The sequence below is a fragment of the Phocoena sinus genome, chromosome 19 (assembly GCF_008692025.1).
Source record: "Phocoena sinus isolate mPhoSin1 chromosome 19, mPhoSin1.pri, whole genome shotgun sequence".
Taxonomy (NCBI): Eukaryota; Metazoa; Chordata; class Mammalia; order Artiodactyla; family Phocoenidae; genus Phocoena; species Phocoena sinus.
This window is the reverse complement of record NC_045781.1, coordinates 24,095,110-24,120,211: the sequence shown is the minus strand read 5'-3', so window position 1 is coordinate 24,120,211 and position 25,102 is coordinate 24,095,110.

Genomic DNA, 25,102 nt, shown 5'->3' with positions numbered 1-25,102 from the left:
CTAGCCAGGGTTGGACACTGACCCAGGAGGTGTCCTGGAGGGAAAAGCTCTACTTAAAAAGAGAGAGAGAGAGAGAGAGAGAGAGAGAGAGAGAGAGAGAGAAAATGGGAACCTGTCAGATCCTATCCCTCAGGAATTTGATCAGGAATATTTGGTGGTCAGAGCCTAATTCCTAAGGGTACACACTGGAGGGTTGCTCTGAAGCAGCAGGGTCTATAAGTGAACTCAATTTATGCAGAAGCAAAATCCATCCAGAGGAGAAAAATATTTGGAGGGTAGAGGGTACACAGAGACTCAGAGGACAGGGAAGAAGGATGTCAGTAACAGCAGGAATAGTAAAAGCAAATATTATGAGATGTTACATTACTTGAAGGTAGCATATCTACAAATTCCAGTGGAGGCGCCAAAAGAATCTTGTTGGTAGAAAGGCCTCGGACCCTTTCAGTCCCTGAACTATGCCTCGCTCTGACTCTCTGACAACTCCCAGGACAAGCCCAAGTCTTGTCTCTTTTTTGCCATGTTTCTTCTTATTAAAACCTCATTGCTGCAGTCATCTTTGTAAGGTACTCTTCCTTACACCAAAGCAACCAGATAAGCCAGGGCTTTTAATCAAATAAAACATCTTAGGGTTTACACAGCTCTCTTACAGCCCACTGGCATCAAACCCTCACAGCAGCTCAGAGAGGGGGGCAGAACAGTGATGGCTCCATCCCACAAATGAGGAGACTAAGGGTCACAGAGATTGAAGGAATCGACCAAGTTCATGCAACTAGTAAGGTAAGTCAGGGCAAAGCTCAAATCCAGTTCTACCTGCCAACCCAGCACTCTTTCCCACGTGACCATATAACTACCATATACCTAGATAAAGGAACGACCAAAGAGACGCTGAGCCACTGAGTACCCTCCACAAGACAAGCACAGTGCCAGGAGTTCAGAAATATTAGGGAACAACAGAGAAAAAGATTTCTGCCTTATGGAGCTTCCGTTCATGTGTGTAGCCATGGGAAGCAAACTACAGATGTAAGGTGAATTCTCAAAGCCCACCATGAAATCTGCCTCTTTATCCTGCCACTTCAGCATTTCAGGCCTTGTATATAATTATTAAATACACACACATGCAACCTTATTTATTTATACACATAATTGCTATAACTGTGAGTTAGGTGAGCCACTTCACCTCTCTGAACTCCAGTCATCCTACCTACAGAATGGAGTGCAGTGACATCATGCCTTTAGGTTTGTTATGAGAATTCAGTGGTGTGTTGCACTTAGCACTGTGACTGACACATAGTAAACACTGAATAAGCAATACCCAACTGCTGTCCTATCATCATCGTTGTTGTTACCTCTGAACTCCAGTGGGTGACAGCCAAGCAGATTTAATTTTGAAAATATGCAGATTTTATTAGGAAAATAAAAAGCGTGGCCTGTTATGTCATTAGTATTTCCTATTTGCTCCCAGTTCTGATATGGCAGCTGTGAGGAACGTTTGACCCATGGGAGATGTTCAATGCAATTTTTAATTAAATTAATTAATATATTGCCTTGAATTAATTAATTAATATTCAAGGTCCCTTTCCCCATGCCACCTTCTTCCTCACTTGCCCAGGAAGAAGGAATCTCCATGGACTGCTCAGATCTGTGAACACTATGGGGCTGAAAGGTAGAGACACCCTGTAGTAGGAGGTGAGAGGGGTAAGGAGACTGGAGCTGAGATCCAGCCCCTCTCCTCACCTCCTGCCTCCTCTCCCACATGGCACCAGCCCTGGCACAGGACTAAGCCAGCCTGGTACCAGGCACTGTCTTTCTACACCAGCTCTTCTTGTAAGTCTTCTGGCTCTAGAGGGATGGAATGAATCAGCCTTCCTTCTCGACGATAAGAACTCAGCCTTCAGTCTTCACACTGAGGGACCACATAGGCAAAGCAGGACCCATACTCCACTCCATTTCCATGGAGTGTAAAAGGGTTGGTGTAAAAGGGTTGGTCCACGTTGCCCAGGTCAGCTTGCCAGAGTGTTCTGCATTGGGAGACAAGGGCCAATTCCCATTTACCACTGCTCATTTCCCTCAGGGTTCTGGTGGGAAAAAACAGGCAGAATTTGGTTTTCCTCACTTCTTGGGCAAACTTCACCTTCACACTATCTCTCACTAGGATATCTCACAGAATGAACAAATAGATGAATATGCATTTATTTATCACAGTCCCTACCTCAGGGAACTTATGCTCTGATTACGGGAGCAGAGCTGGCTTCTAGAACACTCTCCAGTGCTCTCTTTTCCCTTAGAGACTGAGAGGACCATGGGGTCCAGGTGATGCCGCCACAAGAAGATGGTGACTCTGGTTCCCTGAGTGTCTATGTGGAGAAGAGCCCCTTGCCAGCCCACATGGCCCAGGGCTGTTTGTTAACACAGCATAACTTAGACCATCCTGACTCTGTGGTTTAGGTGTGAACTGCAGCATGGCTTAATTTCAAAGACATGCTGCAGGTTGAGTACCAATAAAATCTCCTGAGAATCTGTCTAGTCTGTCTTAATTTCTTAAATTATAGTATTCCAGGACCCTAGGGGCCATGGTGAAGAGACAGGTCCTAGTAATCAATACAAAGCAGCCAGGAGGGGAAAAAAAAAAAGTCACCAAAACAGCAACATAATGAAAGTCACCAGAAAAGCAACATAATGAAAATTACATTCTTGGAAGACCCTCTTGTTCTGATACGAAGATATATCAGTGGAGGTAGGGACTAGAGGGGTATAGAACAAATTCAGCTAGGAATGATAAAGACGCAGGAAAAAAGAGGCCAAAAAATGATGCTAGAGGAACCATGAGAATCATGGAAGATGGTGGGAAGAGGGGCCTGGAGAATCCAGGCAGCCATGTGAACTTTGATCCTTCCTTTGCCCATATTCCTAGAGTCCCCAAATCATTTAGCTTCTCTGTATCTGCCCTTTCCTTGCCATCCCCACAAACATGACCAAGCCTAATCATTTTAGGCAAAGCACCATCTTCCTCAGCTGATGAAACAAACTTGCAACTCATCATAGCTGCTACTATCCACATGGTCTTGGATCATATCTCCTTTTCTTTATTGGAGATTCCGAGAGCTTTCAACTTTCTGTTTTGGCAGATTCTGCTAACAGAGGTGAACAATAGTGGCAAAGGAAAGCTTCCTTCTGAGGAGAAAATTTCCAACATAGAAAAATAACTGTCCATTCCCCCAAACCATTTCTCCTTGTACCCGGGTGGGAATAATACATTGAGTCTGCATAATAGGTCTAGCTAACTTCAATAAAGAGAGGAGGACTTTTAGAAGTGAAGCCATTTGTTAGGACGGTGGAGGAAAGGGGAGTAAGGAGTGGTTCCCTCATGACTTTGTGAAGCCTGCATGTTTACCTTCAGATATAATTTACATAAGAAAGAAATTTCTACCTGTTCAAAATATTCTTATCTTGGGTTTTCAGTTATACATGGTTAAATCTAATTCTTACTGGTACCATGGGGCTTCCTACTTCCTCCATTCTTTATTGGAGAAGAAAGTAAAATATATGCACTGACCTTTCATATCACAGCTAGTAGGCAGCAAAAAAGCGCCAACCAAGATCTCTCTGACTCTGAAACCTAAGCTTTCCAGAGTTGCCACAGAGCTGCTCTGACTAGCATTTTGATAAGCAAAGAATGGCACACCTGATGTCAGCACAAAGTACCAAAAGCAGGGAAAGGTACCAAAAGGGAGTAGCTTTCCTAAAGCTACATTTTATTATATAAACAAAGGGAACTGTCTTAAACAGTATTCTTTCAGATGTAAAAGAATCTCCACTCAAACTAGATTAAGCAAGGAAAATTTAATTAGTTCAAAGAACTGGGAAGTATGCAGATTTGCTACCTTCATGCACATATGAATCAAGGGACTTAATGTTGTTCTCTGTCATATATTCTCTATCTTTATCTCTGTCTCTTTGTCCTTCACCCAGTATGTTGATCTCATTCTCTTCTATAGCAGTAAATCTTTCTCTATTAGGCAAAGGGAGATGGTCCTTGACAGTCCCAAATTTACATTCTCCCAGCCTAACACACTCAGCCAAAAGAGCATCCCTTTGTCTCAATGTCCCTATATCAGTCCCAGAGAAGACCATGATTGACACTGTCTACCCCTGGAACAATCACTATTGCTATGAAATGAGGTACCAAGATTGGCTAGGCAAGGTGGGGTGTATAGGATTGGGGCAAGGGATGGAGATTGACATTTCCATTAGAATGTCATGGGGGAAGGATGGCTCCCAAAGTAAAGGACAAAAGAGCAGGAAAAACGCTGTATATTCACTCCAGGAGTCACTAAATATTTTTGAGCAAGGGAGTAACAAAATGAAACAAGAAAGAAACAAAATAAAAAGAAACATGGGGACTTCCCTGGTGGTGCAGTGGTTAAGAATCCGCCTGCCAGTGCAGGGGACACAGGTTCAAGCCCTGGTCTGGGAATATCCCACATGCCACGGAGCAACTAAGCCCGTGTACCACAACTACTGAGCCCACGTGCCACAACTACTGAAGCCTGCATACTCTAGGGTCCACGTCCCGCAACTACTGAGCCCCTGTGTTGCACCTACTGAAGCCCACATGCCTATAGCCCATGCTCTGCAACAAGAGAAGCCACCACAATGAGAAGCCACACACTGCAGCAAAGAGTAGCCCCTGCTTGCCACAACTAGAGAAAGTCCACGTGCAGCAGTGAAGACCCAACACAGCCAAGAATTTTAAAAATTAAAAAAATATATAAAAACATGAATGCCCTGGGCAGATGTGTTGGTGGGTAAAAGGAGGCAGCTTTTAGAATAATCAGGAAGAGAGTAATGAAGGGCTTAACCTGAGGAATGGTAATACACAACAAAAGAAAAGAAGGCTCAAAAATGCCAGCCCCATGTCTACTTCCAGCCATGAGGGAATAACAGTGTCTAGACTAACCCCTCTAGGGAATTGGGAAACTGTACAAAATATATTTCCAGATATTGGGCAACAGGCAACAAAAGACTGTGATCCCTGAGAGAAGAGAAATAAACAAAGTGAATTCCATGATCACCCCAAATTTCTGCCTGGAGTCAATTTCCAGATTGTGGCAAAGAGAAGGGGAACCTGAATAGAGCACAGTGGGTATTGTTGAATTGAGGAGTCAGAGATCAAGAGTTTTAGGGAGCTGAGTTAGCTAAAATTTGTGGGGCAGAATGTCAAGAAGGAGAGGGCTTTTACAAAATGAGTTCCAAATATCTGCACAGGGACTGCCTTGATTCTTTGTTCAAATAACAAGCTCTGTATGGTGAAACTACATAAAGCTGGGCAAAGGACAAACTCTGGGGAAAGAATAATTACTAAAGAGCTGTAGACTAGATAATTCCCAGAGTTCACCCTGGACCTGGAATCATTCAAGTTCCCAACAGCAATAATGGAGAGACCTTACTGAATCACACAGTCTTTAGTAAAAGGCAAAAAAACCCCAGTGTCTTAGTAGTGAAGCTAAACTAATCCCAGGGGGAAATTACTCTAAAGTCACCCTTAAAGAGCTTAAAAACGAGTCTCAAAAGAAACAAGCTACCTTGAAGCGATCAATGCAACACTCAATGATGCAAAATATACAATGTCCAACTTCAATAAAAAATTACTAGACATCTGAAGAAGCATGAAAATGTGATCCATAAGAATTTTAAAAATCAATAGGAACAGAGGTAGAAATGACAAAAACTATGTAATTAACAAGGGTCCTAAAACATCTCTTACAAATACATTCAAAATGCTTAACTAGTAAAAGGAAAGCATTAACATAATAAGGACAGAAGTGGAGGTCATAAAAAAGAATCAAATGGAACTACCAAAGATGAAAAAATACAATATTTCAAGAAAAAACTTCACTGGATAGGAATAACTACATAGTAGACACTGCCAAAGAAAAAACCTATAAAATTGAAGACATAACAACAGAAACTATACAAAATAAGGCACAGAACAACAAAAGAAGATTGAAAAAATGAACAGAGCCTCAGTAACCTATGGAACAACATCAAACATTTTTTTTTTTTTTTTTTGCGGTACGCGGGCCTCTCACTGCCGTGGCCTCTCCCGTTGTGGAGCACAGGCTCCGGAAGCGCAGGCCCAGCGGCCATGGCTCACGGGCCCAGCTGCTCCGCGGCACGTGGGATCCTCCTGGACCGGGGCACGAACCTGCGTCCCCTGCATCGGCAGGCGGACTCCCGACCACTGCGCCACCAGGGAAGCCCCAAACATTTTAATGTATGTAAAATTAAAGTCCCAGGGAAGAGGAGAGATAAATGAGCAAAGGAAAAATGTCTGAGAAAATCACAACAACAACAACAAAAAAATATCTGATATGGGAACAACCCAAATGACCATCAACAAATGAAAGGATAAAAAAGATGTAGTATATATACACAATGGAATATAACTCACCATGAGAAAGGAGGATATCCTGCCACTTGCAACAACATGGATGGACCTTCCATCCTTAGTGTAGGATGGACCTATACTAAGTGATATAAGCAGACAGAGGAAGACAAGTACTGTAAATCACATATATTTGGAATCTAAAACAACAACAATGTTTTAAAATAGGGACTTCCCTATTGGTCCAGTGGCTAAGACTCCACGCTGCCAATGCAGGGGGCCTGGGTTCAATCCCTGGTCAGGAACTAGATCCCACATGCTGCAGCTAAGAGTTCTCATGCCACAACTAAAGACCGTGCATACTGCAACTAAAGACTCTGCATGTCACAACTAAAGATCCCACATGCCACAACAAAGATCCCACATGCAGCAATGAAGATCCCACATGCTGCAACTAAGACTCAGCACAGCCAAATAAATAAATAGTTTTTAAAATAAATAATGTAAAAAATAAAAAAAACAAAACAGAGTTAAACAGTGGTTACTAGGAGATGGGGGGTGGATTGATGGTGTTTAAGGGTACAAATTTGTAACAAGTTCTAAAATAGCAGTAGATATTTAATGTACAGTTTATTGTACTACAGGTATGTAATGTGATCAATATCATTACAACTGCAACCATATTACAATATAGAAATGTATTAAAATAACATGATGTACACCTTAAATTTATACAGTGTTACATGTCAACTTTATCCAATAAATAAATAAATAAATTTTAAAATGATAAACTTGATGAAAATTGCTAACTGACAGATCCAAGAAGCTCAACAAGACTCAAACAGGATAAACATGAAGCAAAGTATACCAAGACACGTTTTAATCAGATTCCTGAGAACCAGAGGAAAAAGACACATTACATACTGAGGAACAAAGAGGAAAATAATTTCAGACCTCTCCTCAGAAACCCAGAAAACAATGCTAAAAGAAAATGCTAAATGAAAATGCTGAAAGAAAAAAATTATCAACTTAGAATTTTATACACAGTAAAACTATATCTCAAAAATGAAGGCAAATAAAGATATTTTCAGGAAAAAACTGAAATAATTCATCACTAGCATATCTGCACTGTAAGAAATGTTAAAGAAAGTACTTCAGGCAAAAGGAAAATTAGGCCAACTAGAAGCTTACATATAAACAAAAGACTGAAGAGACAGAAATGGTGAATATAAAAGTCTTTTTTCTAATTTTTAAATTTCTTTAAAGATAATGGTTTGAAGAAAAAATAATATATTTGGGGATTTATGACATATATAGAGGTAATATATATGTGCAAAGTATGGGAGGGGGATATGGAAGTATATTATTGTAAGATTCTTATATTGTACATGAAGTGGCATAATATTATTTGAAGGTAGTCCGCAATGTTAATTATGTATATTTTAAATCCTAGAGCAACCATTTAGAAAAATATTTAAAAGGTGTTTAACTAGTTAGCCAATAGTGGAAATAAAATGGAATACCAGAAGACACTCAACCCAAAAGAAGGCAAGAAAGAAGGGGAGAGGGAATAAAGAGCAGATGAGACAAATAGAAAGTGAATATCAAGCTGATAGACTGAAATCCAACTTTTTTAATTATTATATTAAATTTAAATGGTCTAAACATTTCAATTAAAAGGCAGATTGCCAAACTGGATTTAAAAAACAAAACAAAACAAAAACATGATCTACCTATATGCTGAATTCAAGAAACTCAATTTAAATATTAAAATACAAACAAGTGTAAAAGTATAGAAAAAGATACATGATGCAAATAATAATAATAATAAAGTTGGAATGGCTATGTTAATATCAAACAGAGTAAACATCAGAACAAGGTCTATTGCCAGGGATTAAAAGGAATTTTTCATAATGATAAAGAGTCAATCTATCAAGAATATGTAACAATACTAAATTTTAGTGCAAATGATAATAGAGCTTCAAAATATGTGTAGCAATAACTAACAGAATTGAAAAACAAAATAGAATAATCTACAATTACAGTTGGATATTTCAACACTCTTCTCTCAATAATTAATAGAACAGTAGACAGTACATCAATAGAGGTATAGAACACTTAACACTTTCAATCAACTTGACATAGTTGACATGTGTAGACTACTCTACCCAATGACTGTGGAATACACATTCTTTTCAAGGGCATATGGAACTTTCAACAAGACAAACTATATACTAGACCACAAAACAAGTCCCAATAAATGTAAATGGATTGAAATTATACAAAATATGGTCTTTAACTACAATGGAATTAAAAAAGAAATCAATAACAATATGTGGAAAATTCCCAAAATATTTAAAAATTAAAGAACACATTTCTAAATAACATATAAGTAAAAAAAGAAATCACAATAGTAATAAGAAAATTTTGGACCTAATGAAAATGAAACCACAACATGTGAAAATGTGGGGAGTACAGCTAAAACAGTGCTGAGAAGGAAATTTATGGTTTCAAATGCTTTAAAATTAATGATCTAAGGTTCCACCTTAAGAATCTGGAACTCCACTTCTTATTTGCTACAGGACTTAAAAGACAAATGCATTAAAAAATTATAAATCTATGTGATTGGTACAAAATATATAAAGATATAATTTGTGACATCAATAATATAAAGTAGCAAGCACAAGTGTAAAGGAGTAGAGTCTTTGTATACAACTGGTATTAAATTGGTACCAATTTAAAATAGATTGTTATAAATTTAGGATGTTATATATAATATCCACAATAATCCAAAGAACATATCTATAGAATATACACAAAGGAAATGAGAAGAAAATCAAATGTTTCATTACCAAAAAAAAATAAAATAAACACAAAAGAAGCAGTAATGGAAGAAATGAGGGATTAAAAGTCACAAGACATACAGAAAGCATAACAAAATGGCAAAAGTAAGTCCTTTCCTATCAGCAATTACTTTAGATATAGATGAATTAAACTCTTTAGTCAAAAGGCATAGAGTGGACCAGAGGGCAGACAGCAGAAGCAAGAAGAAGTAAAATCCTGTAGCCGGTGGAACAAAAACCACATTCACAGAAAGACAGACAAGATGAAAAGGCAGAGGGTTATGAAGGAACGAGATAAAACCCCAGAAAAACAACTAAATGAAGTGGAGATAGGCAACCTTCAGAAAAAGAATTCAGAATAATGATAGTGAAGATAATCCAGGACCTCAGAGAAAGAATGGAGGCAAAGATTGAGAAGATGCAAGAAATCTTTTAAAAAGACCTAGAAGAATTAAAGAACAAATGAACAGAGTTGAACAATACAGTAACTGAAATGAAAACTACACAAGAAGGAATCAATAGCAGAATAACTGAGGCAGAAGAATGGATAAGTGACCTGGAAGACAGAATGGTGGAATTCATGGCTGTGGAACAGAATAAAGAAAAAAGAATGAAAAGAAAGGAAGCCAGCCTAAGAGACCTCTGGGACAACATTAAATGCAACAAAATTCGCATTATAGGGGTCCCAGGAAGAGAAAAGAGAGAGAAAGGACCAGAGAAATATTTGAAGAGATTATAGTCGAAAACTTCCCTAACATGGGAAAGGAAATAGCCACCCAAGTCCAGGAAGCACAGACAGTCCCATACAGGATAAACCCAAAGAGAAACACACTGAGACACACAGTAATCAAACTGGCAAAAATTAAAGACAAAGAAAAATTATTGAAAGCAGGAAGGGGAAAATGACAAATAATATAGAAGGGAACTCCCATAAGGTTAACAGCTGATTTCTCAGCAGAAAGTCTACAAGCCAGAAGGGAGTGGCATAATATACTTAAAGTGATGAAAGGGAAGAACCTACAACCAAGATTACTCTACACGGCAAGGATCTCATTCAGATTTAATGGAGGAATCAAAACCTTTACAGACAAGCAAAAGCTAACAGAATTCAGCACAACCAAACGAGCTCTACAACAAATGCTAAAGGAACTTCTCTAAGTGGGAAACACAAGAGAAGAAAAGGACCTGCAAAAACAAACCCAAAACAATTAAGAAAATGGTCATAGGAACATACATATTGATAATTACCTTAAACGTGAATGGATTAAATGCTCCAACCAAAAGACACAGGCTTGCTGAATGGATACAAAAACAAGACCCATCTATATGCTGTCTACAAGAGACCCACTTCAGACCTAGGGACACATACAGACTGAAAGTGAGGGGATGGAAAAAGATATTCCATGCAAATGGAAATCAAAAGAAAGCTAGAGTAGCAATACTCATCAGATAAAATAGACCTTAAAATAAAAAATGTTACAAGAGACAAGGAAAGACACTACGTAATGATCAAGGGATCAATCCAAGAAGAAGATATAACAATTATAAATATATATGCACCCAACAAGGGGGAGCACCTCAATATATAAGGCAACTGCTAACAGCTGTAAAAGAGGAAATCAACAGTAACACAATAACAGTGGGGGACTTTAACTCCTCACTTACACCAATGGACAGATCATCCAAAATGAAGATAAATAAGGAAAGCAAAGCTTTAAATGACAGAATATACCAGAGAGATTTAATTGATATTTATAGGACATTCCATCCAAAAATAGCAGATTACACTTTCTTCTCAAGTGCGCATGGAACATTCTCCAGGATAGATCACATCTTGGGTCACAAATCAAGCCTCAGTAAATCTAAGAAAATAGAAATCATATCAAGCATCTTTTCTGACCACAACGTTATGAGATTAGAAATGAATTACAGGGAAAAAAATGTAAAATACACAAACACATGGAGGCTAAACAATACGCTCCTAAATAACCAAGATATCACTGAAGAAATCAAAAAATACCTAGAGACAAATGACAATGAAAACACAATGATCCAAAACCTATGGAATGCAGCAAAAGCTGTTCTAAGAGGAGCGTTTATAGCCATACAAGCCTACCTCAAGAAACAAGAAAAGTCTCAAATAAACAATCTAACCTCACATCTAAAGGAACTAGAGAAAGAAGACAAAATAAGCCCAAAGTTATCAGAAGGAAAGAAATTATAAAGATCAGAGAGAAATAAATGAAATAGAAACAAAGAAAACAATAGCAAAGATCAATAAAACTAAAAGCTGGTTCTTGGAGAAGATAAACAAAATTGATAAACCATTAGCAAGACTCATCAAAAAAAGAGGGAGAGGCTTCCCTGGTGGCGCAGTGGTTGGGAGTCTGCCTGCCAATGCAGGGGACACGGGTTCATGCCCCGGTCCAGGAAGATCCTGGGAAGAGGCCGGGCCCGTGAGCCATGGCTGCTGGGCCTGCACGTCCGGAGCCTGTGCTCCGCGGCAGGAGAGGCCACAGCAGTGACAGGCCCATGTACCGCCAAAAAAAAGAAGGAGAGAAAAAAAAAAAAAAAAAAGAAGGAGAGGACTCAAATCAATAAAATTAGAAGTGAAAAAGGAGAAGTTACAACAGACACCACAGAAATACATGCACAAATTCTTAGAAAGGTATAACCTTCCAAGACTGAACCAGGAAGAAAAAGAAAATTCTATCAAACATTTAGAGAAGAGCTAACACCCATCCTTCTCAAACTCTCCCAAAAAATTGCAGAGGAAGGAACACTCCTAAACTCATTCTATGAGGCAACCATCACCCTGATACCAAAACCAGACAAAGATACTACAAAAAAAGAAAATTACAGGCCAATACCACTGATGAATATAGATGCAAAAATCCTCAACAAAATACTAGCAAATAGAATCCAACAACGCATTAAAAGGATCATACACCACAATCAAGCGGGCTTTATGCCAGGGATGCAAGGATTCTTCAATACACGCAAATCAATCAATGTGATACACCATATTAACAAACCGAAGAATAAAAGCCATATGATCATCTCAAAAGAGGCAGAAAAAGCTTTTGACAAAATTCAACACCCATTTATGATAAAAGCTCTCCATAAAGTGGGCATAGAGGGAAACTACTTAAATATAATAAAGGCCATATATAATAAACCCACAGTCAACATCGTCCTCAATGGTGAAAAACTGAAACCATTTCCACTAAGATCAGGAAGAAGACAAGGTTGCCCACTCTCAACACTCTTATTCAACATAGTTTTGGAAGTAGTAGCCACAGCAATCAGAGAAGAAAAAGAAATAAAAGGAATACAAATCGGAAAAGAGGAATAAAGCTGTCATTGTTTGCAGATGACATGATACTATACATAGAGAATCCTAAACATGCCACCAGAAAACTACTATAGCTAATCAATGAATGTGGTAAAGTAGAAGGATACAAAATTAATGCACAGAAATCTCTGGCATTCTTATACACTAATGATGAAAAATCTGAAAGTGAAATTAAGGAAACACTCCCATTTACCACTGCAACAAAAAGAATAAAATATCTAGCAATAAACTTACCTAAGGAGACAAAACACCTGTATGCAGAAAATTACAAGACACTGATGAAAGAAATTAAAATGATACAAATAGATGGAGAGATATACCATGTTCTTGGATTGGAGGATTTAACATTGTGAAAATGACTCTACTACCCAAAGCAATCTACAGATTCAATGCAATCCCTATCAAACTACCAATGGCATTTTTCACAGAACTAGAACTAAAAATTTCACAATTTGTATGCAAACACAAAAGACCCCGAATAGCCAAAGCAATCTTGAGAACAAAAAATGGAACTGGAGGAATCAGGCACCCTGACTTCAGACTATACTACAAAGCTACAGTAATCAAGAAGTGTGGTACTGGCACAAAAACAGAAATATAGATCAATGGAACAGGATAGAAAGCCCAGAGATAAACACACACACATATGGTCACCTTATCTTTGATAAAGGAGGCAAGAATATACAGTGGAGAAAAGACAGCCTCTTCAATAAGTGGTGCTGGGAAAACTGGACAGGTATATGTAAAAGTATGAAATTAGAACACTCCCTAACACAATACACAAAAATAAACTCAAAATGGATTAAAAACCTAGATGTAAGGCCAGACACTATCAAATTCTTAGAGGAAAACATAGGCAGAACACTCTATGACATAAATCACAGCAAGATCCTTTTTGACCCACCTCCTAGAAAAATGGAAATAAAAACAAAAATAAACAAATAGGACCTAATGAAACTTCAAAGCTTTTGCACAGCAAAGGAAACCATAAACAAGACCAAAAGACAACCCTCAGAATGGGAGAAAATATTTGCAAGTGAAGCAACTGACAAAGGATTAATCTCCAAAATTTATAAGAAGCTCACGCAGCTCAATAACAGAAAAACAAACAACCCAATCCAAAAATGGGCAGAAGTCCTAAACAGACATTTCTCCATAGAAGATATACAGATTGCCAATAAACACATGAAAGAATGCTCAACATCATTAATCATTAGAGAAGTGCAAATCAAAACTACAATGAGATATCATCTCACCCCGGTCAGAATGGTCATCTTCAAAAAATCTAGAAACAATAAATGCTGGAGAGGGTGTGGAGAAAAGGGAAAACTCTTGCACTGTTGGTGGGAATGTGAATTGATACAGCTACTATGGAGAACAGTATGGAGGTTCCTTAAAAAACTACAAATAGAACTACCATATGACCCAGCAATCCCACTACTGGGCATATACCCTGAGAAAACCATAATTCAAAAAGAGTCATGCACCAAAATGTTCATTGAAGCTCTATTTACAACAGCCAGGAGATGGAAGCAACCTAACTGTCCATCAACAGATGAATGGATAAAGAAGATGTGGCACATATATACAATGGAATGTTACTCAGCCATAAAAAGAAACGACATTGAGTTATTTGCAGTGAGGTGGATAGACCTCGAGTCTGTCATACAGAGTAAAGTAAGTCAGAAAGAGAAAAACAAATACCGTATGCTAACAAATATATATGGAATCTAAGAAAAAAAAAAAAAAGGTCATGAAATACCTAGGGGTAAGACGGGAATAAAGACACAGACCTACTAGAGCATGGACTTGAGGATATGGGGAGGGTGAAGGGTAAGCTGTGACAAAGTGAGAGAGGGGCATGGACATATATACACTACCAAACGTGAAATAGATAGCTAGTGGGAAGCAGCCACATAGCACAGGGAGATCAGCTCAGTGCATTGTTACCACCTAGATGGGTGGGATAGGGAGCGTGGGAGGGAGGGAAATGCAAGAGGGGAGAGATATGGGAACATATGTGTATGTATAACTAATTCACTTTATCATAAAGCAGAAACTAACACACCATTGTAAAGCAATTATACTCCAATAAAGATGTTAACGAAAAAAGAGAAAACACCATAAGAACCTGTTCATTTAATATCTTAACATATATTCAAATATATACAAAATACAATTTACTTTTATAAATATGTGATATTTAAAGCAATAGAAAATAGGAAAAATCCTCATTGTAACGTTAATTTTTTAAATTGTGTAGAATATATGATAAAAATATAAAGATTCTAATATCAAAAGAAAAGAACTAAGTAAAATCAGCCACTTAAAAAAAAAAAAAAAAAACTATGGGATGCAGCAAATGCAGTTCTAAGAGGGAAGTTTATAGCCATACAAGCCTACCTAAAGAAACAAGAAAAATCTCAAATAAACAATTTAACCTTACACATAAAGGAACTAGAGAAAGAAGAACAAACAAAACCCAAAGTTAGTACAATGAAAGAAATCATAAAGATCAGAGCAGAAATAAATGAAATAGAAACAAAGAAAACAATAGCAAAGATCAATAAAACTAAAAGCTGTTTCTTTGAGATGATAAACAAAATTGATAAACCATTAGCCAGACTCACCAAGAAAAGAGGGAGAGGACTCAAATCAATAAAATTAGAAATGAAAAAGAAGTTACAACAGACACCGCAGAAACAAAGCATCCTAAGAGAGTACTACAAGCAACTCTATGCAGAAAAAATGGACAACCTGGAAGAAATGGACAAATTCTTAGAAAGGTATAACCTTCCAAGGCTGAACCAGGAAGAAATAGAAAGTCTGAACAGACCAATCACAAGGAATGAAATTGAAACTGTGATTAAAAATCTTCCAAGTGGGCTTCCCTGGTGGCACAGTGGTTGAGAGTCCGCCTGCCGATGAAGGGGACGTGGGTTCGTGCCCCGGTCCGGGAAGATCCCACATGCCGCGGAGCGGCTCGGCCCGTGAGCCATGGCCGCTGAGCCTGCGCGTCCGGAGCCTGTGCTCCACAACGGGAGAGGCCGCAACAGTGAGAGGCCCGTGTAAGACAAAAAAAAAAAAAAAAAAAATCTTCCAGGCAACAAAAGTCCAGGACCAGATGGCTTCAGAGGTGAATTCTATCAAACATTTATAGAAGAGTTAACACCCATCCTTTTCAAACTCTTCCAAAAAATTGCAGAGGAAGGAACACTCCTAAACTCATTCTATGGTACCACCCTGATACCAAAACCAGACAAAGATATTACAAAAAAAGAAAATTACAGACCAATATCACTGATGAATATAGATGCAAAAATCCTCAACAAATTACTAGCAAACAGAATCCAACAACACATTAAAAGGATCATACACCATGATCAAGTGGGATTTATCCCAGGGATGCAAGGATTCTTCAATATACGCAAATCAATCAATGTGATACACCATATTAACAAATTGAAGAATAAAAACCATATGATCATCTCAATAGAGGCAGAAAAAGCTTTTGACAAAATTCAACACTCATTTATGATAAAAACTCTCCAGAAAGTGGGCATAGAGGGAACCTACCTCAACATAATAAAGGCCATATATGACAAACCCACAGCAAACATCATTCTCAAGGGTGAAAAACTGAAAGCATTTCCTCTAAAATCAGGAACAAGAGAAGGATATCCACTCTCACTGCTCTTATTCAACATAGTTTTGGAAGTAGTAGCCACAGCAATCAGAGAAGAAAAAGAAATAAAAGGAATACAGATTGGAAAAGAAGTAAAACTGTCACTGTTTGCAGGTAATGTGATACTATACATAGAAAATCCTAAATATGCCACCAGAAAACTACTAGAGCTAGTCAATTAATTTGGTAAAGTTGCAGGATACAAAATTAATGCACAGAAATCTCGTGCATTCCTATACACCAATGATGAAAAATCTGAAAGTGAAATTAAGGAAACACTCCCATTTACCATTGCAACAAAAAGAATAAAATACCTAGGAATAAACCTACCTAAGGAAACAAAAGACCTGTATGCAGAAAACTATAAGACACTGATGAAAAAAATTAAAGATGATACCAACAGATGGACATACCATGTTCTTGGATTGGAAGAATCAATATTATGAAAATGACTATACTACCCAAAGCAATCTACAGATTCAATGCAATCCATATCAAATTACCAATGGCATTTTTTACAGAACTGGAACAAAAAATCTTAAAATTTGTATGGAGACAAAAAAGACCCCAAATAGTCAAAGCAGTCTTGAGGGGAAAAAAATGGAGTGGAAGGAATCAGACTCTATGACTTCAGACTATACTACAAAGCTACAGTATTCAAGACAGTGTGGTACTGGCACATAAACAGAAACATAGATCAATGGGACAAGATAGAAAGCCCAGAGATAAACCCACATACCTATGGTCAACTAATCTATCACAAAAGAGGCAAGGATATACAATGGAGAAAAGACAGTCTCTTCAATAAGTGGTGCTGGGAAAACTGGACAGCTACATGTGAAAGAATGAAATTAGAACACTCCCTAACACAATACACAAAAATAAACTCAAAATGGATTTGAGACCTAAATGTAAGACTGGACACTATAAAACTCTTAGAGGAAAAGATAGGAAGAACACTCTTTGACATAAATCACAGCAAGATCTTTTTTGATCCACCTCCTAGAGTAATGGAAATAAAAACAAAAATAAACAAATCTGGCCTAATGAAACTTAAAAGCTTTTGCACAGTAAAGGAAACCATAAACAAGACAAAAAGACAACCCTCAGAATGGGAGAAAATATTTGCAAATGAGTCAATGGACAAAGCATTAATCTCCAAAATATATAAACAGCTCATGCAGCTCAATATTAAAGAAACAAACAACCCAATCCAAAAGTGGGCAGAAGATCTAAATAGACATTTCTCCAAAGAAGACATACAGATGGCCAAGAAGCACATGATAAGCTGCTCAACATCACTAATTATTAGAGAAATGCAAGTAAAAACGACAATGAGGTATCACCTCATACCAGTTAGAATGGGCATCATCCGAAAATCTGCAAACAACAAACGCTGGAGAGGGTGTGGAGAAAAGGGAACCCTCTTGTACTGTTGGTGGGAATGTAAATTGATACAGCCACTATGGAGAACAGTATGGAGGTTCCTTAAGAAACTAAAAATAGAATTACCATATGATCCAGCAATCCCACTACTGGTCATGTACTCAGAGAAAACCATAATTCAAAAAGACACATATACCCCCATGTTCATTGCAGCACTATTTACAATAGCCAGGTCATGGAAGCAACCTAAATGCCCATCGACAGACGAATTTATAAAGAAGATGTGGTATATATATACAATGGAATATTACTCAGCCATAAAAAGGAACAAAATTGGGTCATTTGTTGAGACGTGGATGGATCTAGAGACTATCATACAGAGTGAAGTAAGTCAGAAAGAGAAGAAGAAATATCGTATATTAACACATGTATGTGGAACCTAGAAAAATGGTACAGATGAACTGGTTTGAAGGGCAGAAGTTGAGACACAGATGTAGAGAACAAATGTATGGACACAAAGAGGGGAAAGCCGCAGGGGGTGGGGGTGGGGATGGTGGTTTGATGAATTGGGCAATTGGGATTGACATGTATACACTGATGTGTATAAAACTGATGACTAATAGGAACCTGTTGTATAAAAATATATATATTTTTAAACATTTTTTAAAAGGCATAGAGTGAATAATCGAAAAAAAAAAGTTCCAAATATATGACATCTACAAGAGGTTCATTTTAGACCTAAGAAATACATAGACTGAAAGTAAAAAGATATAAAAAGATAATTCATATGACTAATAACTAAAAAAGAGCAGGGATGGCCACACTAATATCAGACAAAATAGACCTTAAGTTAAAAAGAAACGTTGCAAGAATCAAAGAAGAGCATTCTTTATTGATAAAGGGGTCAATTATTCAAGAAGATATAACAATTACCAAATATTAGAGCTCAAAAATATATGAAGCAAACATTAACAGAATTGAAGAGAGAAATATACAGTTTTACAATAATAGTAAGAGATTTCAATACCCCCACTCTCAATAACAGATATAACAGCTGACAGAAAATGAAGAAAGAGAGGACTTAAACATTATAAACCAATTGGACCTAACAGTCATATACAGGACACTCCACCCAATAATAGAAGAATACGTATTTTTCTCAAGTATACATGGAATATTCTCCAGAAGAGATCATGTATTATGCCAAAAATTTTTAATAAAATTTAAAAGATTGAAATGATACCAAGTATCTTTACCGATCACAATGGAATGAATCTAGAAATCAATAGCAGAAGGAAAACTGGAAAATTCACAAATATGCAGAAATTAAATGACACATTCTTAAACAACCAATTGTCTAAAAAGGAAGTCAAAAGGCAAATTAGAAAATATCTTGACAGAAATGAACATGATAACACAACATACCAAAACATAGGATGCAATGAAAGCAGTACTAAGGGGAATATTTATAGCTGTACAAAAGAGAAAAGGACCCCAAATCAACAATCTAAGTGTATACCTTGAGTAACAAATAAATAAATAAATAAATAAACTATAACCAAAACTAGCAGAAGAAAGGAAATAATAAAGATTAGAGCAGAGATAAATAAAATAGAGAATAGAAAAACAATAAAGAAAATCAATGATACCAAAAGTTGGTTCTTCTAAAATGACAACAAAATTGACAAACCTTTAGCTAGATTAAAAAGAAACAGAAAGGTCTCAAATTACTAAAATCATAAGTTTAAAATGGGAACATTATTATCAATTCTACAGAAATAAAAGGACCATAAAAGAGTAGTATGAAAAATTGTATACCAAAATAATTGGATAACCTAAATGTAATGGACAAATTCCTAGAAACACACACCCTACCAAAACTGAGTAATAGAGAAGTAGAAAATCTGAACAGATCTACACTTACTAAGGAAGTTTAATTCTGTAAGTTAAAACTTCTCAACAAAGAAAAGCCGTGAACCAAATGGCTTTAATTCTATGAAACCTTTTAGGAACTAACACCAATCCTTCTCAAATTCTTCCAAAAATTTGAAGAGAAGGGAACACTTCCTCAATCATTCTACAAGCTCAGCATTACCATGATACCAAAGCCACACAAAGATACTACCATATATTTGTGTGTGTGTGTGTATATATATATATGTGTATATATATATATATACACATATATATATATACACACACAGACCAGTATTGTTTATAAATATTGGTATAAAAATCCTCAACAAAATACTAGCAAACCAAATTCATCAGCATGTTAAAATGATCACAAAACATGACCAAGTGGGATTTATTCCTTGAATGCTAGGATGGTTCAACATATGAAAAACAATATGATACACTACATTAAGAGAATGAAGTGAGAAAAAAATCACATGATCCCCTCAATAGAGACAGATAAAGCATTTGGCAAATCCATACCCTTTCATGATAAAAAAAAATGAATTCAATAAACTCAGAATAGAAGGAAACTACCTCAACATCAGAAAAATCATATATGAAAAAACTACAGCTAACATCATATTCAATGGTTAAAGTTGAAAAGCTTTTCTTCTAAGATAAGAAACAAAACAAGGATAACTTTCATAAGTTCTATTTAACATAGTGTTGGAAATTCTAGCCAGAGCAATCACATAAGGAAAAGAAATGCAAGGTATCCAAATTAGGAAGGAAGAAGTAAAATTATCTCTGTTCACAGATGATATAACCTTATACGTGGAAAACCCTTAAAATTCCACACAAAAAGAAACTGTTTGAACTTATACACAAATTCAGCAAAGTTGCAGGATACAAAATCAATACACAAAATTAGTTGCATTTTTATACACTAACAGTGGACAATATAAAAGGAAAATTAAGAAAACAATCCCATTTACAACAGCACCAAAAAGAATAAAATACTTAGAAATAAACTTAACCAAGAAGGTGAAGACTTGTACACTGAAAACTACAGAACACTGTGGAAAGAAATTAAAGAATATACAAAGAAATGAAAATGCATATTCATAGACTGGAAAACTTAATACTTTTCAAATATCCATACTACCCAAAGAAATCTAGAGATTCAATGCAATCTCTATCAAAATCCTAACAACCTTTTTGCAAAAATAGAAAAGTCCATCCAAAGTTTCAAGGAACCCCAAGTAGTCAAAACAATCTTTGAAAAAAGAACAAACTTAGAGGTCTTATACTTCCTGATTTCAAAATATATTACAGCTACAGTAATCAAAACTGTATTACCAGCATAATGGCAGACCAATGGAATATAATAGAGAGCCCAGAAATAAACCCTCACTTATGTGGTCAAATGAGTCAAAAAGGGAGCCAGGGGCTTCCCTGGTGGCCCAGTGGTTGTGAGTCTGCCTGCCGATGCAGGGGTCACGGGTTCGTGCCCCGGTCCGGGAAGATCCCACATGCCACGGAGCGGCTGGGCCCGTGAGCCATGGCCGCTGAGCCTGCGCGTCCGGAGCCTGTGCTCCGCAACGGGAAAGGCCACAACAGCGAGAGGCCCGTGTACCGCAAGCAAAAACAAAAAAAAAGGGAGCCAGGACTACACAATGGGGAATGAACAGTCTCTTCAACAAACAGTCCTGGGAAATATGAACATCCACATGCAAATGAACAAAAATTGACCCTTATTTTATACCACAGACAAAAATGAACTCAAAGTGGATCAAACCTAAACATAAGAGCTAAAATCATAAAACCCTTCTTAGAAAACATAAGGGTAAAACTTCATGACATTTGGCAGTGATTTATGGATATGACACCAAAAGTACTGACAACAAAAGAAAAAATAGATAAGTTGGACTTCATCAAAATTAAAAATTTTGTGCATCAAAGGGCACTACCAACAGAGTGAAAAAGCAACTCATGGAAGGAGAGAAAATATTTGCAAATCACATACCTTATAAGTGGTTAGTATCCAGAACATATAAAGAACTACAACTCAACAACAACAAAATATCCCATTAAAAATTGGGGAAAGGAGATTTCCAGTGTCCAATTCCATAAGAAAGGAGCTGAATAGACTGAAAAATTAACAACTCTTTTTGGATCCATAAGAGAGGTAAGATCAAAGGGCAAATCAATGTTGAAATTGTTACCTCTAAAATCAAGAAAAAGATGGAGATGTCCACTCTCACCACTTTTATTCAACATAGTACTGGAAGTCCTAGCCAGAACAGTTAGGCTAGAAAAAGAAATAAAAGTCATTAAAATCAAAAAGGAAGAAATAAAACTGTCTCTATTTGCAGATGATATGACATAGAAAACCCTAACGACTCCACCAAAAAATTTGTTAGAACTAATAAAAGAATTCAGTAAAGTTGCAGGATACAAAATCAATATACAAAAATCAGTTGTGGGCTTCCCTGGTGGCACAGTGGTTGAGAGTTCGCCTGCTGATGCAGGGGACACGGGTTCGTGCCCCGGTCCGGGAAGATCCCACATGCTGCAGAGCGGCTGGGCCCGTGAGCCATGGCCACTGAGCCTGAGAGTCCAGAGCCTGTGCTCCACAATGGGAGAGGCCACAACAGTGAGAGGCCCGTGTACCGCAAAAAAAAATCAGTTGTATTTCTATATACTAACTACAAACTATTAGAAAGATAAATTAAGAAAACAATCTCATTTATAATTTCATCAAAAGAATAAATTTATAGGAATAAATTTAACCAAGGAGGTGAAAGACTTGTGCACTGGGCTTCCCTGGTGGCGCAGCGGTTGAGAGTCCACCTGCCAATGCAGGGGACACGGGTTCGTGCCCTAGTCCAGGAGGATCCCACATGCTGCGGAGCAGCTGGGCCCGTGAGCCATGGCCATTGAGCCTGTGCGTCCGGAGCCTGTGCTCCGCAATGGGAGAGGACACAGCAGTGAGAGGCCCACGTATCACAAAAAAAAAAAAAAAAGACTTGTACACTGAAAAGTATAGGACATTAATGAAAGAAACTGAAGACACAATAAATAGAAAAATATTCCATGCTCATGAACTGGAAGAATTAAAATTGTTAAAATGTCCATACTACCCAAAGCAATCTACAGATTCAATGCAATCCCTATCAAAATTCCAAGGGTATTTTTCACAGAAAAAAAAGTCCTAAAATTCAAATGAAACCACAGAAGACCCTGAATAGCCAAAGCCATCTAGAGAAAGAAGAACAAAGCTGGAGGTATCAAATTTCCTGCTTTCAAACTATATTACAAAGCTATACTAATCAAAAGAGTATGGTACTAGCATAAAAACAGACACATAAATCAGTGGAATAGAGAGTCCAGAAATAAACGCACGCATATATGGTCAACTAATTTATGACAAAGGAGCCAAAATTAACAATGGGGAAAAGATAGTCTATGCAATAAATGGTGTTAAGAAACTAGATATCCACATTCAAAAGAATGAAATTGGACCCTTATATTATACCATACATAAAAGTTAACTCAAAATAGTTTAAAGACTTAACTGTAAGACCTGAAACCATAAAACTCCCAGAAGAATACAGGGGAAAATCTCCTTGATATTGGTCTTGTCAATGATTTCTTGGGTATGGCACCAAAAGCACAGCCAACAAAAGCAAAATTAACAAGTGAGACTACATCAAACTAAAAAGCCTCTACATCAAACTACATCAAACTACATCAAACAACTACATCAAACTAAAAAGCAAAAGAATAAATCAGCAAAATGAAAAGGCAACCTCACAGCATTCACAAAGATTAACCTGAAATGAATCATAGGCCTAAATGTAATCATTAGCTCTCAAAGAAATCATAGACTATTTTGAAGTAAGAGTAGGCAAAATTTTTTCCAATAGGATACAAAAAGCACAAATCATAAAAGAAAAACTATGATAAAATTAGATTTCATCAAAATTAAAAACTCCTCCAGGATTATGTAAAAACTCCTTAGATGTGCCTTCACTTCCCATACCTTAAGCTCTTTGGGGTTACTGGAGGTTAACCCACCCAGAAAGCCTAAGCCTCAGCCCTGGGCATTTGAGGTGAAATTTGAAGCTGACAAATGCACTGTAATAGATGACAATAAATTTTAAGGAAGTTTATCATGCACGCAAGAACTGCTATTTAATAGGTTGCTTTGAAAACAATAAAGATACTTTTGGAATTTGTATAGTTCTCCATGTTTACGTTTATTGTGCTTACAGTTGAATTTGTCTCCTGGTGAGTCTTTGAGGTCTTCCTCACATCTTACGGCTGGAAAGAGGGAAGTGGGGAGGAGGAGGGGGCAGGAAAGGACCCCAGAAGAAAGATGGAAAGAAGAGAGGGGACAGAAGACAGGAGGAAGGAGCAAATAGTGTGATGAGACCCTTCATCACCTAACAGACCAGTAGGGGATCCACAGGGGGAAGAGGGTAAAGATGAAAACAAGTGTTTCCTAAGGTGAGGACCCCAGGCACATGGCTGAGAGGTGGGAGTCTCCCAGCCTCCTGCCCATAGACCACAAGCACTTTTGCCCTGGTCTAGGGATGGAGAACCATGAGGGACACTTCTCAGCCACAAGTTAGAACTCCTTGTGGACCCTGAGAATGGGAACTGTCTGCCTTCTTCCCACAGTGCTGGGCAAGTAGGGCTCTGAAAGCCACTAATATTCTGCAAATTCTTAGACATTAAAACAGACAAGGTCCCTGTCCTCAGAGACAGTCAAGTGGGAAAGACAGATAAATGAACCCACCAAGATAAGATTACAAACCAACATAAGTGCTATAGAGAAAAAAAGAGGATATTTGTATTTAGATTCACAGTGTCAGATGTTGCAAAGGTAGGGCCCCAGCAAGGACAGAAGCCTACCCGGCTTACCTGGGATTTAGCTCTGGCCCCTCTGCTTGGCAGCCTCCAGCTGAGATGTCAGGGCCAAGGCACTTCCTAGCTGGCATTACTGACTGGGAGCAAGTCAGGGAGACAGATGGATTCCTCCCATGCAGTGTGCTTGGCCAGAGGAACACTGGGGACTAAGGCATGTTATGTGAACAAATAAATAGCCTTCCCACTTCTCAGCACCAAAATAAATTTTGAAAATTAAATCTTGAAAATCCACTTGGCAGAAGAAAAATTAAATTTAACTCCTGCTCTCCTAAAGATATCATTTTAAAAGATGAAAGAGCAAGCCACAGAGGGGGAGAAAATATAACACATATAGTTGAAAAAAGATTGGTGTCCAGATATATTTTTTAAAAAACAACTCTTACAACTCAATAATAAGACAATGCCCAATAAAAAATGAGCAAAATATGTGAGTAGACACTTAGCAAAAGAAGACTTACATAAATGGCCAATAAGTCCATGAAAAGATACTCAACATCATTAGTCATGAAGAAAGTCCAAATTAAAATCAAAATGAAGAGATGCCACTGCACACTCAATAGAATAGCTAATATTAAAAAGACCAACATTGGGACTTCCCTGGTGGTCCAGTGGTT